Below are 15,726 nucleotides of genomic sequence, written 5' to 3'. Positions count from 1 at the left end.
GTTGCATTGTGGGGGGACGTGTGCTGTAGGCCGGTGACTATTTATTAAATTATTCTATTTCCCTCTGCTAATTTTGCTTTAGTGTTTTAATAGCAACATCAACCATTTTGTTAGAGTTTGGAATTGGTTTTGGAAAGCAGCGCTGGATGGATTCTCCTCGCCAGAATAGCAGTCATTAGGTTGATGAATAACACACGAGAAGTCATGGGAATAATGCCTCTATTATTCCAACCACCAATATTGAAATAATACAATTACAATAAGTCCATGGAGGAAGCATCAAGAGGCTGTGCCACATGTCAGTGTAGAGCAGACCAGAGACTGTGAGGAAGAATGGCCTGTAATATTCACTCTGTTCATTCTCAGAGCAACAACATGAGTGGAGCTACGCCCATTCCCTTCATTCCATGAACGACCTCCTATCCACTGTAATTACACTGTGCTGTGTGAAGAGAAACACTGATCTGCACAGCAAAAATACAAAACGGTGTGGATTACCCTCACAGAAAAAAAAACAGGATTTCACATCAAATTCAACATAAGATCACATGTGATCACATGACAAGGTGTGTTTTTGTGATCATGTGAGATTCAGGGTCCAGTTAGGTGTTGTATATGTAACCTCTGTGGTCACTCACCTTGCTCACCTCTTAACTTGTTTTGATCTGCACTGTGTCTTTCACTTGTCTTTTCTGTCAGAATAACCTAAACTAAAACACTCTGGTTCTGGGTTGCAGCACGATCTCATAAACACAAGTTGTCTGACATGTCCTTCTCTCTCTTTCTGCTCTTTCTACAAAATGATGATGGAAAGTTTAACTGTGCGTGTGCATGCATGTGTGTGTGCCCGTGTGTGTGTGTGTGTGTGTGTGTGTGTGTGTGTGTGTGTGTGTGTGTGTGTGTGTGTGTGTGTGTGTGTGTGTGTGTGTGTGTGTGTGTGTGTGTGTGTGTGCGTGTGTGCGCGTGTGTGCGCGAGTGTGCGTGTGTGTGTGTCTAATATGTTAGGTTGTGTGTATTTATTCCTTGTGTCACTATTTCAGTGTTTTATTGAAATGGTTATCTTTATCTTTAACTCTGCATTGTTTGAAAAGGACCCGTAAGTAAAGCATTTCACTGCTTGTGTGCACCTGTTGTTTACGATGAATGTGACAAATCAAATTGGATTTGATGTAATCTCTTTGACCACAAGAGGGCGCGAAGCCCAATCATTTCACTCTCCACACATCTACAGTAGTGGAGAAGATACCCCTGATACCTATACCTCACCCTTTAACTAACACCCTACTTTCACCACTAGGGGGCAGAGATCAGTACAACACTTGACAGACGCAGTGAAGACATCATGAGAAAATAGCATTTGTACCTTGTGTTATGGCAATTTGTGATTCTGGACGATTGAGAATTTGTTTTAAAAAACAATTTGCGGCCAATTAGCACACACACACACACACACACACACACACACACACACACACACACACACACACACACACACACACACACACACACACACGCTTCCATAGAAGGCCAAACCCAAACGCCCTCCACACCCTGGATGTGTGTACATTCCTCTTTTCCTTTATTTTCCTTTCCCATCTTTCCTCCTTCCCTCAATCCCCTCCTTCCTCTCTCCACTGGCCCGTCGCTGAGTAAGGATGAGAGAGAGTCACGTTTCCCCTCAGAGTGAGTTGGTCCACACAGACAGCACATGCTGCTAAATGGGAGATGGTTAGAGACAGGAACCTAGGACGTGACTGTATGTGTGTGTGTTTCTGCGTGTATGTGTGTGTTTCTGCGTGTGTGTGGACACAACACCGCACTCCGCTGGGCCACACTACTCCTTTATACATGGACCACGTCTTACAATAATAAACGTAAGGTGTGAATGTATGTAAGCTTCCCTCACGGTCTTCTTTACTGTTCTCTCAGCCGCGCTGAGCGCTGAGATCAAAGCATTGATTTATGGAGAGAAAATGTTTATTCTGCCTGCTGAAATAACCTCCCAAGTTGTTCTATTGTGGAAAGATTAGTTACACTTGTGTAACCGGTGTGAAATGACTGGCTAGTTAGCCGGGCGCGCTGTGGGGCATTTCAATCAGTGATGTCACTCACTCTGAGACCTTGAAGTAGTTGTTCCCCTTGCTCTGCAAGGACTGCACCTTTTGTGGAGCGATGGGTAACGATGCTTCGAGGGTGACTGTTGTCGATGTGTGCAGAGGGTCCATTCAAGCCCAGGTTGGGGGAAGGAGAGGGACGGAAGCAAAACTGTGACACTTCATGCTACAGGTGTGAGGAGAAAAGGCACTAGTACAGAGAACAATCTGTACTCTACATAACACCCTACAGACATCGAATATGTCTGTCTGACTGTGTCACAGCCCAGTACATCCTGTTCCTCCTCCCCGCACTCGCCCTGAGGTGCGTGTCTCCAGCCCGGTACCATCAGTGCCGGCACCACGCACCAGGCCACCAGTGTGTCTCCAGGGTCCAATACTCCCTGTTCCTGCTCGTCGCACTCGCCCTGAGGTGCGTGTCCCCAGCCCTGTACCACCAGTGCCGGCACCAGGCCTATAGTGCGCCTCGGCAGTCCAGTACGCCCTGTTCCTCCTCCCCGCACTCGCCCTAAGGTGCGTGTCCTCGGCCCAGTACCACCAGTGCCGGCACCACGCACCAGGTCACCAGTGCGCCTCCATGGTCCAGTACTCCCTGTTCCTGCTCCCCGCACTCGACCTGAGGTGCTGTGTTCTCGGCCCAGTACCACCAGTGCCGGCACCACGCACCAGGCCTACAGTGCGCCTCTCCAGTCCAGGGCGTCCGGCGACAGTTCACAGTCCAGAGCGTCCGGCGACAGTACCCAGTCCAGGGCGTCCGGCGACAGTACCCAGTCCAGAGCGTCCGGCAACAGTACCCAGTCCAGGGCGTCCGGCGACAGTACCCAGTCCAGAGCGTCCGGCGACAGTACCCAGTCCAGGGCGTCCGGCGACAGTACCCAGTCCAGAGCGTCCGGCGACAGTACCCAGTCCAGGGCGTCCGGCGACAGTACCCAGTCCAGGGCGTCCGGCGAGAGTTCACAGTCCAGAGCGTCCGGCGACAGTACCCAGTCCAGAGCGTCCGGCAACAGTACCCAGTCCAGAGCGTCCGGCAACAGTACCCAGTCCAGAGCGTCCGGCTACAGTACCCAGTCCAGAGCGTCCGGCTACAGTACCCAGTCCAGAGCGTCCGGCTACAGTACCCAGTCTAGGGCGTCCGGCGACAGTACCCAGTCCAGAGCGTCCGGCGGGTCGCAGTCCGGAACCTACCACGACGGGTCGCAGTCAGGAACCTACCACGACGGGTCGCAGACCGGAACCTCCTACGACGGGTCGCAGTCTGGAACCTACCACGATGGGCCGCAGACCGGAACCTCCTACGACGGGCCGCAGACCGGAACCTCCTACGACGGGTCGCAGACCGGAAGCTACCACGACGGGTCGCAGTCCGGAACCTCCTACGACGGGTCGCAGACCGGAACCTCCTACGACGGGTCGTAGTCAGGAACCTACCACGACGGGTCGCAGTCCGGAACGGGTCGCAGACCGGAACCTCCTACGACGGGTCGCAGTCTGGAACCTACCACGACGGGCCGCAGACCGGAACCTCCTACGACGGGCCGCAGACCGGAACCTCCTACGACGGGCCGCAGACCGGAACCTCCTACGACGGGCCGCAGACCGGAACCTCCTAGGATGGGTCGCAGTCCGGAACCTACCACGATGGGTCGCAGACCGGAACCTACCACGACGGGTCGCAGTCCGGAACCTCCTACGACGGGTCGCAGACCGGAACCTCCTACGACGGGTCGCAGTCCGGAACATACCACGACGGGACGCATTCCGGAACGCCGGTACGCATCCGCCAGAGTCTCCCTCCAGTCCGGATCCGCCAGAGTCTCCCTCCAGTCCGGATCCGCCAGAGTCTCCCTCCAGTCCGGATCCGCCACTCGCTCCAGACTCGACCATCAGTCCAGTGGCGTCCTCTAGTCCGTGGTCGGCGGTGAGGATTCCCGCTCCAGAGACATTAAGTAAGGGTGAAGTGGAGCGGGGTCCACGTCCTGAGCCAGAACCGCCACCTCTGAGTCATGCCCACCCACACCCTCCCATATAGGTTTAGGTGTGCGGCCGGGAGTCCACATCTTTGGGGGGGTACTGTCACACCCTGACCTTAGTATTTTTTGTTTTCTTTATTGTTTTGGTTAGGTCAGGGTGTGACATGGGTGATGTATGTGTTTTTTACTGTCTAGGGGTTTTGTAGGTTTATGGGGTCGTTTACTATCTAGGTGTTTATGTATGTCTATGGTAGCCTAGATTGGTTCTCAATTAGAGGCAGCTGTTTATCATTGTCTCTAATTGGGAACCATATTTAGGCAGCCATCTTCTTTGGGTATTTCGTGGGTTATTTTCTATGTCTAGTTGCCTGTGTCTGCACTAGTATTATTATAGCTTCACGTTTTTTTTATATATATTTTTTTAATAGTTTGTTAAGTGTTCTTCGTCTTTATTAAAAGTATGTATTCATCTTACGCTGCGCCTTGGTCTCCTCCATACGACGAATGTGACAGACTGTCTATCTCTGTCTCTGACTGTTTGTCTCTTTTTTTATTGAACAATTATGCATGTCCATTTCCTTCCTCCCTAACCTGCTAACCTCTTGACCTGACAAATAGAAAAATCCTGCTCCTCTTACCCTTAGTGTCTCCTCTCCTCAAACCCAAGGGCCTGTCGCGACGATGACCTAACCTCTCGCTCTATCCTTTGGACCGCAGGTCTCTGTACTTTCCTTCTGTTTTTGGTGGTGTTGGAGTTGGGGGCTTCCCAAGGCATGAGACTGCTTGTGACTCTGGCCACAGGTCCGATATGTTGCGGTCAGTGCAGTCTAGGGCCCTGCAACAGAACAATGATGAATGAGCGATCCTGGAGCACCATTACTTTTCTCAGACAGCTGGGGTTTTAACACTGATCTGCCATCTCCATCTCACTGCCCTGCCCAACTTGGCCATCATACAGCACTGTACAGTAGTAGAGGTGTTATCACTCTGGACAGTAGTAGAGGTGTTAACACTATGAACAGTAGTAAAGGTGTTATCACTCTATAGTAGTGGAGGTGTTATCACTATGTACAGTAGTAGAGGTGTTATCACTCTGGACAGTAGTAGAGGTGTTATCACTATGAACAGTAGTAGAGGTGGTATCACTATGAACAGTAGTAGAGGTGTTATCACTATGAACAGTAGTGGAGGTGTTATCACTATGAACAGTAGTAGAGGTGTTATCACTATGAACAGTAGTAGAGGTGTTATCACTCTGGACAGTAGTAGAGGTGTTATCACTATGAACAGTAGTGGAGGTGTTATCACTATGAACAGTAGTAGAGGTGTTATCACTATGAACAGTAGTAGAGGTGTTATCACTCTGGACAGTAGTAGAGGTGTTATCACTATGAACAGTAGTAAAGGTGTTATCACTCTATAGTAGTAGAGGTGTTATCACTCTGGACAGTAGTAGAGGTGTTATCACTATGAACAGTAGTAAAGGTGGTATCACTATGAACAGTAGTAAAGGTGTTATCACTCTATAGTAGTAGAGGTGTTATCACTCTGGACAGTAGTAGAGGTGTTATCACTATGAACAGTAGTAAAGGTGTTATCACTCTATAGTAGTGGAGGTGTTATCACTCTGGACAGTAGTAGAGGTGTTATCACTATGAACAGTAGTAGAGGTGGTATCACTATGAACAGTAGTAGAGGTGGTATCACTATGAACAGTAGTAGAGGTTTTATCACTATGAACAGTAGTAGAGGTGGTATCACTCTGGACATTAGTTGAGGTTTTATCACTCTGGACATTAGTGGAGGTTTTATCACTCTGGACAGTAGTGGAGGTTTTATCACTCTGGACAGTAGTGGAGGTTTATCACTCTGGACAGTAGTGGAGGTGCTATCACTCTGGACATTAGTGGAGGTTTTATCACTCTGGACAGTAGTGGAGGTTTTATCACTCTGGACAGTAGTGGAGGTTTATCACTCTGGACAGTAGTGGAGGTGCTATCACTCTGGACAGTAGTGGAGGTGCTATCACTCTGGACAGTAGTGGAGGTGCTATCACTATGAACAGTAGTAGAGGTGGTATCACTATGAACAGTAGTAGAGGTGTTATCACTATGAACAGTAGTAGAGGTGTTATCACTATGAACAGTAGTAGAGGTGGTATCACTATGAACAGTAGTAGAGGTGGTATCACTATGAACAGTAGTAGAGGTGTTATCACTATGAACAGTAGTAAAGGTGTTATCACTCTATAGTAGTGGAGGTGTTATCACTATGTACAGTAGTAGAGGTGTTATCACTCTGGACAGTAGTAGAGGTGTTATCACTATGAACAGTAGTAGAGGTGGTATCACTATGAACAGTAGTAGAGGTGTTATCACTATGAACAGTAGTGGAGGTGTTATCACTATGAACAGTAGTAGAGGTGTTATCACTATGAACAGTAGTAGAGGTGTTATCACTCTGGACAGTAGTAGAGGTGTTATCACTATGAACAGTAGTGGAGGTGTTATCACTATGAACAGTAGTAGAGGTGTTATCACTATGAACAGTAGTAGAGGTGTTATCACTCTGGACAGTAGTAGAGGTGTTATCACTATGAACAGTAGTAAAGGTGTTATCACTCTATAGTAGTAGAGGTGTTATCACTCTGGACAGTAGTAGAGGTGTTATCACTATGAACAGTAGTAAAGGTGGTATCACTATGAACAGTAGTAAAGGTGTTATCACTCTATAGTAGTAGAGGTGTTATCACTCTGGACAGTAGTAGAGGTGTTATCACTATGAACAGTAGTAAAGGTGTTATCACTCTATAGTAGTGGAGGTGTTATCACTCTGGACAGTAGTAGAGGTGTTATCACTATGAACAGTAGTAGAGGTGGTATCACTATGAACAGTAGTAGAGGTGGTATCACTATGAACAGTAGTAGAGGTTTTATCACTATGAACAGTAGTAGAGGTGGTATCACTCTGGACATTAGTTGAGGTTTTATCACTCTGGACATTAGTGGAGGTTTTATCACTCTGGACAGTAGTGGAGGTTTTATCACTCTGGACAGTAGTGGAGGTTTATCACTCTGGACAGTAGTGGAGGTGCTATCACTCTGGACATTAGTGGAGGTTTTATCACTCTGGACAGTAGTGGAGGTTTTATCACTCTGGACAGTAGTGGAGGTTTATCACTCTGGACAGTAGTGGAGGTGCTATCACTCTGGACAGTAGTGGAGGTGCTATCACTCTGGACAGTAGTGGAGGTTTTATCACTCTGGACAGTAGTGGAGGTTTTATCACTCTGGACAGTAGTGGAGGTTTTATCACTCTGGACAGTAGTGGAGGTGCTATCACTCTGGACAGTAGTGGAGGTGCTATCACTCTGGACAGTAGTGGAGGTGTTATCACTATGAACAGTAGTAGAGGTGTTATCACTCTGGACAGTAGTAGAGGTGTTATCACTATGAACAGTAGTAGAGGTGTTATCACTCTATAGTAGTAGAGGTGTTATCACTCTGGACAGTAGTAGAGGTGTTATCACTATGAACAGTAGTAAAGGTGTTATCACTCTATAGTAGTAGAGGTGTTATCACTCTGGACAGTAGTAGAGGTGTTATCACTATGAACAGTAGTAAAGGTGTTATCACTCTATAGTAGTGGAGGTGTTATCACTCTGGACAGTAGTAGAGGTGTTATCACTATGAACAGTAGTAGAGGTGGTATCACTATGAACAGTAGTAGAGGTGGTATCACTATGAACAGTAGTAGAGGTTTTATCACTATGAACAGTAGTAGAGGTGGTATCACTCTGGACATTAGTTGAGGTTTTATCACTCTGGACATTAGTGGAGGTTTTATCACTCTGGACAGTAGTGGAGGTTTTATCACTCTGGACAGTAGTGGAGGTTTATCACTCTGGACAGTAGTGGAGGTGCTATCACTCTGGACATTAGTGGAGGTTTTATCACTCTGGACAGTAGTGGAGGTTTTATCACTCTGGACAGTAGTGGAGGTTTATCACTCTGGACAGTAGTGGAGGTGCTATCACTCTGGACAGTAGTGGAGGTGCTATCACTCTGGACAGTAGTGGAGGTTTTATCACTCTGGACAGTAGTGGAGGTTTTATCACTCTGGACAGTAGTGGAGGTTTTATCACTCTGGACAGTAGTGGAGGTGCTATCACTCTGGACAGTAGTGGAGGTGCTATCACTCTGGACAGTAGTGGAGGTGCTATCACTCTGGACAGTAGTGGAGGTTTTATCACTCTGGACAGTAGTGGAGGTTTTATCACTCTGGACAGTACATTTACATTTACATTTAAGTCATTTAGCAGACGCTCTTATCCAGAGCGACTTACAAATTGGTGCATTCACCTTATGACATCCAGTGGAGCAGCCACTTTACAATAGTGCATCTAAGGGGGGGTGAGAAGGATTACTTTATCCTATCCTAGGTATTCCTTAAAGAGGTGGGGTTTCAGGTGTCTCCGGAAGGTGGTGATTGACTCCGCTGTCCTGGCGTCGTGAGGGAGTTTGTTCCACCATTGGGGGGCCAGAGCAGCGAACAGTTTTGACTGGGCTGAGCGGGAACTGTACTTCCTCAGTGGTAGGGAGGCGAGCAGGCCAGAGGTGGATGAACGCAGTGCCCTTGTTTGGGTGTAGGGCCTGATCAGAGCCTGGAGGTACTGAGGTGCCGTTCCCCTCACAGCTCCGTAGGCAAGCACCATGGTCTTGTAGCGGATGCGAGCTTCAACTGGAAGCCAGTGGAGAGAGCGGAGGAGCGGGGTGACGTGAGAGAACTTGGGAAGGTTGAACACCAGACGGGCTGCGGCGTTCTGGATGAGTTGTAGGGGTTTAATGGCACAGGCAGGGAGCCCAGCCAACAGCGAGTTGCAGTAATCCAGACGGGAGATGACAAGTGCCTGGATTAGGACCTGCGCCGCTTCCTGTGTGAGGCAGGGTCGTACTCTGCGGATGTTGTAGAGCATGAACCTACAGGAACGGGCCACCGCCTTGATGTTAGTTGAGAACGACAGGGTGTTGTCCAGGATCACGCCAAGGTTCTTAGCGCTCTGGGAGGAGGACACAGTGGAGTTGTCAACCGTGATGGCGAGATCATGGAACGGGCAGTTCTTCCCAGGGGAGGAAGAGCAGCTCCGTCTTGCCGAGGTTCAGCTTGAGGTGGTGATCCGTCATCCACACTGATATGTCTGCCAGACATGCAGAGATGCGATTCGCCACCTGGTCATCAGAAGGGGGAAAGGAGAAGATTAATTGTGTGTCGTCTGCATAGCAATGATAGGAGAGACCATGTGAGGTTATGACAGAGCCAAGTGACTTGGTGTATAGCGAGAATAGGAGAGGGCCTAGAACAGAGCCCTGGGGGACACCAGTGGTGAGAGCACGTGGTGAGGAGACGGATTCTCGCCACGCCACCTGGTAGGAGCGACCTGTCAGGTAGGACGCAATCCAAGCGTGGGCCGCGCCGGAGATGCCCAACTCGGAGAGGGTGGAGAGGAGGATCTGATGGTTCACAGTATCGAAGGCAGCCGATAGGTCTAGAAGGATGAGAGCAGAGGAGAGAGAGTTAGCTTTAGCAGTGCGGAGCGCCTCCGTGATACAGAGAAGAGCAGTCTCAGTTGAATGACTAGTCTTGAAACCTGACTGATTTGGATCAAGAAGGTCATTCTGAGAGAGATAGCGGGAGAGCTGGCCAAGGACGGCACGTTCAAGGGTTTTGGAGAGAAAAGAAAGAAGGGATACTGGTCTGTAGTTGTTGACATCGGAGGGATCGAGTGTAGGTTTTTTCAGAAGGGGTGCAACTCTCGCTCTCTTGAAGACGGAAGGGACGTAGCCAGCGGTCAGGGATGAGTTGATGAGCGAGGTGAGGTAAGGAGAAGGTCTCCAGAAATGGTCTGGAGAAGAGAGGAGGGGATAGGGTCAAGCGGGCAGGTTGTTGGGCGGCCGGCCGTCACAAGACGGGAGATTTCATCTGGAGAGAGAGGGAGAAAGAGGTCAGAGCACAGGGTAGGGCAGTGTGAGCAGAACCAGCGGTGTCGTTTGACTTAGCAAACGAGGATCGGATGTCATCGACCTTCTTTTCAAAATGGTTGACGAAGTCATCTGCAGAGAGGGAGGAGGGGGGATTCAGGAGGGAGGAGAAGGTGGCAAAGAGCTTCCTAGGGTTAGAGGCAGATGCTTGGAATTTAGAGTGGTAGAAAGTGGCATTAGCAGCAGCGACAGAAGAGGAAAATGTAGAGAGGAGGGAGTGAAAGGATGCCAGGTCCGCAGGGAGGCGAGTTTTCCTCCATTTCCGCTCGGCTGCCCGGAGCCCTGTTCTGTGAGCTCGCAATGAGTCGTCGAGCCACGGAGCGGGAGGGGAGGACCGAGCCGTCCTGGAGGATAGGGGACATAGAGAGTCAAAGGATGCAGAAAGGGAGGAGAGGAGGGTTGAGGAGGCAGAATCAGGAGATAGGTTGGAGAAGGATTGAGCAGAGGGAAGAGATGATAGGATGGAAGAGGAGAGAGTAGCGGGGAGAGAGAGCGAAGGTTGGGACGGCGCGATACCATCCGAGTAGGGGCAGTGTGGGAAGTGTTGGATGAGAGCGAGAGGGAAAAGGATACAAGGTAGTGGTCGGAGACTTGGAGGGGAGTTGCAATGAGGTTAGTGGAAGAACAGCATCTAGTAAAGATGAGGTCGAGCGTATTGCCTGCCTTGTGAGTAGGGGGGGAAGGTGAGAGGGAGAGGTCAAAAGAGGAGAGGAGTGGAAAGAAGGAGGCAGAGAGGAAAGAGTCAAAGGTAGACGTGGGGAGGTTAAAGTCGCCCAGAACTGTGAGAGGTGAGCCGTCCTCAGGAAAGGAGCTTATCAAGGCATCAAGCTCATTGATGAACTCTCCGAGGGAACCTGGAGGGCGATAAATGATAAGAATGTTAAGCTTGAAAGGGCTGGTAACTGTGACAGCATGGAATTCAAAGGAGGCGATAGACAGATGGGTAAGGGGAGAAAGAGAGAATGACCACTTGGGAGAGATGAGGATCCCGGTGCCACCACCCCGCTGACCAGAAGCTCTCGGGGTGTGCGAGAACACGTGGGCGGACGAAGAGAGAGCAGTAGGAGTAGCAGTGTTATCTGTGGTGATCCATGTTTCCGTCAGTGCCAAGAAGTCGAGGGACTGGAGGGAGGCATAGGCTGAGATGAACTCTGCCTTGTTGGCCGCAGATCGGCAGTTCCAGAGGCTACCGGAGACCTGGAACTCCACGTGGGTCGTGCGCGCTGGGACCACCAGATTAGGGTGGCCGCGGCCACGCGGTGTGGAGCGTTTGTATGGTCTGTGCAGAGAGGAGAGAACAGGGATAGACAGACACATAGTTGACAGGCTACAGAAGAGGCTACGCTAATGCAAAGGAGATTGGAATGACAAGTGGACTACACGTCTCGAATGTTCAGAAAGTTGAGCTTACGTAGCAAGAATCTTATTGACTAAAATGATTAAAAATGATACAGTACTGCTGAAGTAGGCTAGCTGGCAGTGGCTGCGTTGTTGACTTTGTAGGCTAGCTGGCAGTGGCTGCGATGTTGATTCGGGGCTAGCTGGCTAGCTAGCAGTGTTGATTACGTTACGTTGCTAAAAGAACGACAATAGCTGGCTAGGTAACCTAGAAAATCGCTCTAGACTACACAATTATCTTTGATACAGAGACGGCTATGTAGCTAGCTATGTAGCTAGCTACGATCAAACAAATCAAACCGTTGTACTGTAATGAAATGAAATGAAACTGTGATACTACCTGTGGAGCGAGGCGGAATGCGACCGGGTTGTTGAGTTCTAATCGGTAGACGTTGGCTAGCTGTTGGCTAGCTAGCAGTGTCTCCTACGTTAAGGACGACAAATAGCTGGCTGCGTTGTTGATTCAGGGGCTAGCTGGCTAGCTAGCTAGCAGTGTTGATTACGTTACGTTGCGTTAAAAGAACGACAATAGCTGGCTAGGTAACCTAGAAAATCGCTCTAGACTACACAATTATCTACACAATTATCTTTGATACAGAGACGGCTATGTAGCTAGCTACAGAGACGGCTATGTAGCTAGCTATGTAGACGGTGGGCGTTAGCTAGCTGGCTAGCTGCTGGGCAGATACGTTAGGACGACGAAATACGATAATTACGCAATTATCTTTGATACAAAGACGGCTATGTAGCTAGCTAAGAAGAAATTGCTAAGATTAGACAAATCAAACCGTTGTACTATAATGAAATGTAATGAAAAGTTATACTACCTGCAGACCGAAGTGCAGACCGAAGTGCTGGTTGCTCTTGCCAGTCTCTCCGATCTGCTCAGTCAGAGGTGCTATCAGTAGTGGAGGTGCTATCACTCTGGACAGTAGTGGAGGTGCTATCACTATGAACAGTAGTGGAGGTGCTATCACTCTGGACAGTAGTTGAGGTGCTATCACTCTGGACAGTAGTGGAGGTTTTATCACTCTGGACAGTACATTTACATTTACATTTAAGTCATTTAGCAGACGCTCTTATCCAGAGCGACTTACAAATTGGTGCGTTCACCTTATGACATCCAGTGGAACCGCCACTTTACAATAGTGCATCTAAATCTTTTAAGGGGGGTGAGAAGGATTACTTTATCCTATCCTAGGTATTCCTTAAAGAGGTGGGGTTTCAGGTGTCTCCGGAAGGTGGTGATTGACTCCGCTGTCCTGGCGTCGTGAGGGAGTTTGTTCCACCATTGGGGGGCCAGAGCAGCGAACAGTTTTGACTGGGCTGAGCGGGAACTGTACTTCCTCAGTGGTAGGGAGGCGAGCAGGCCAGAGGTGGATGAACGCAGTGCCCTTGTTTGGGTGTAGGGCCTGATCAGAGCCTGGAGGTACTGAGGTGCCGTTCCCCTCACAGCTCCGTAGGCAAGCACCATGGTCTTGTAGCGGATGCGAGCTTCAACTGGAAGCCAGTGGAGAGAGCGGAGGAGCGGGGTGACGTGAGAGAACTTGGGAAGGTTGAACACCAGACGGGCTGCGGCGTTCTGGATGAGTTGTAGGGGTTTAATGGCACAGGCAGGGAGCCCAGCCAACAGCGAGTTGCAGTAATCCAGACGGGAGATGACAAGTGCCTGGATTAGGACCTGCGCCGCTTCCTGTGTGAGGCAGGGTCGTACTCTGCGGATGTTGTAGAGCATGAACCTACAGGAACGGGCCACCGCCTTGATGTTAGTTGAGAACGACAGGGTGTTGTCCAGGATCACGCCAAGGTTCTTAGCGCTCTGGGAGGAGGACACAATGGAGTTGTCAACCGTGATGGCGAGATCATGGAACGGGCAGTCCTTCCCGGGAGGAAGAGCAGCTCCGTCTTGCCGAGGTTCAGCTTGAGGTGGTGATCCGTCATCCACACTGATATGTCTGCCAGACATGCAGAGATGCGATTCGCCACCTGGTCATCAGAAGGGGGAAAGGAGAAGATTAATTGTGTGTCGTCTGCATAGCAATGATAGGAGAGACCGTGTGAGGTTATGACAGAGCCAAGTGACTTGGTGTATAGCGAGAATAGGAGAGGGCCTAGAACAGAGCCCTGGGGGACGCCAGTGGTGAGAGCGCGTGGTAAGGAGACAGATTCTCGCCACGCCACCTGGTAGGAGCGACCTGTCAGGTAGGACGCAATCCAAGCGTGGGCCGCGCCGGAGTTGCCCAACTCGGAGAGGGTGGAGAGGAGGATCTGATGGTTCACAGTATCGAAGGCAGCCGATAGGTCTAGAAGGATGAGAGCAGAGGAGAGAGAGTTAGCTTTAGCAGTGCGGAGCGCCTCCGTGATACAGAGAAGAGCAGTCTCAGTTGAATGACTAGTCTTGAAACCTGACTGATTTGGATCAAGAAGGTCATTCTGAGAGAGATAGCGGGAGAGCTGGCCAAGGACGGCACGTTCAAGAGTTTTGGAGAGAAAAGAAAGAAGGGATACTGGTCTGTAGTTGTTGACATCGGAGGGATCGAGTGTAGGTTTTTTCAGAAGGGGTGCAACTCTCGCTCTCTTGAAGACGGAAGGGACGTAGCCAGCGGTCAGGGATGAGTTGATGAGCGAGGTGAGGTAAGGGAGAAGGTCTCCGGAAATGGTCTGGAGAAGAGAGGAGGGGATAGGGTCAAGCGGGCAGGTTGTTGGGCGGCCGGCCGTCACAAGACGCAAGATTTCATCTGGAGAGAGAGGGGAGAAAGAGGTCAGAGCACAGGGTAGGGCAGTGTGAGCAGAACCAGCGGTGTCGATTGACTTAGCAAACGAGGATCGGATGTCGTCGACCTTCTTTTCAAAATGGTTGACGAAGTCATCTGCAGAGAGGGAGGAGGGGGGGGGGGGGGAGGAGGATTCAGGAGGGAGGATTACCATCCGAGTAGGGGCAGTGTGGGAAGTGTTGGATGAGAGCGAGAGGGAAAAGGATACAAGGTAGTGGTCTGAGACTTGGAGGGGAGTTGCAATGAGGTTAGTGGAAGAACAGCATCTAGTAAAGATGAGGTCGAGCGTATTGCCTGCCTTGTGAGTAGGGGGAAGGTGAGAGGGTGAGGTCAAAAGAGGAGAGGAGTGGAAAGAAGGAGGCAGAGAGGAATGAGTCAAAGGTAGACGTGGGGAGGTTAAAGTCGCCCAGAACTGTGAGAGGTGAGCCGTCCTCAGGAAAGGAGCTTATCAAGGCATCAAGCTCATTGATGAACTCTCCGAGGAACCTGGAGGGCGATAAATGATAAGGATGTTAAGCTTGAAAGGGCTGGTAACTGTGACAGCATGGAATTCAAAGGAGGCGATAGACAGATGGGTAGGGGAGAAAGAGAGAATGACCACTTGGGAGAGATGAGGATCCCGGTGCCACCACCCCGCTGACCAGAAGCTCTCGGGGTGTGCGAGAACACGTGGGCGGACGAAGAGAGAGCAGTAGGAGTAGCAGTGTTATCTGTGGTGATCCATGTTTCCGTCAGTGCCAAGAAGTCGAGGGACTGGAGGGAGGCATAGGCTGAGATGAACTCTGCCTTGTTGGCCGCAGATCGGCAGTTCCAGAGGCTACCGGAGACCTGGAACTCCACGTGGGTCGTGCGCGCTGGGACCACCAGATTAGGGTGGCCGCGGCCACGCGGTGTGGAGCATTTGTATGGTCTGTGCAGAGAGGAGAGAACAGGGATAGACAGACACATAGTTGACAGGCTACAGAAGAGGCTACGCTAATGCAAAGGAGATTGGAATGACAAGTGGACTACACGTCTCGAATGTTCAGAAAGTTAAGCTTACGTAGCAAGAATCTTATTGACTAAAATGATTAAAATGATACAGTACTGCTGAAGTAGGCTAGCTGGCAGTGGCTGCGTTGTTGACTTTGTAGGCTAGCTGGCAGTTGCTGCGTTGTTGACACTACACTAATCAAGTCGTTCCGTTGAGTGTGATAGTTTCTACAGTGCTGCTATTCGGGGGCTAGCTGGCTAGCTAGCAGTGTTGATTACGTTACGTTGCGTTAAAAGAACGACAATAGCTGGCTAGCTAACCTAGAAAATCGCTCTAGACTACACAATGATCTTTGATACAAAGACGGCTATGTAGCTAGCTATGTAGCTAGCTACGATCAAACAAATCAAACCGTTGTACTGTAATGAAATGAAATGAAAATGTGATACTACCTGTGGA

At 49.8% G+C, this 15,726-nt stretch overlaps 1 protein-coding gene across 2 annotated transcripts in view; it reads right to left on the bottom strand.

The window, feature by feature from the left end:
- The window catches only part of LOC115122333 (collagen alpha-1(VIII) chain-like), a 44,387-nt gene that overhangs the window by 9,639 nt on the left and 19,022 nt on the right, over positions 1-15,726 (bottom strand). Inside the window, exon 2 of one of the 2 annotated variants that reach the window (XM_029651538.2) lies at positions 4,723-4,919. The exons of the other annotated variant lie outside the window; for it this stretch is intronic. The gene's annotated coding sequence lies outside the window, so the exon portion shown is untranslated. The remainder of the gene's footprint in view (positions 1-4,722; positions 4,920-15,726) is intronic. 2 annotated transcript variants of the gene reach the window in all.

This window comes from Oncorhynchus nerka, linkage group LG5, assembly GCF_034236695.1.
Source record: "Oncorhynchus nerka isolate Pitt River linkage group LG5, Oner_Uvic_2.0, whole genome shotgun sequence".
Lineage (NCBI taxonomy): Eukaryota > Metazoa > Chordata > Actinopteri > Salmoniformes > Salmonidae > Oncorhynchus > Oncorhynchus nerka.
Note: the sequence above shows the minus strand (reverse complement) of the source record. Positions and strands in the feature narration are given on the sequence as shown.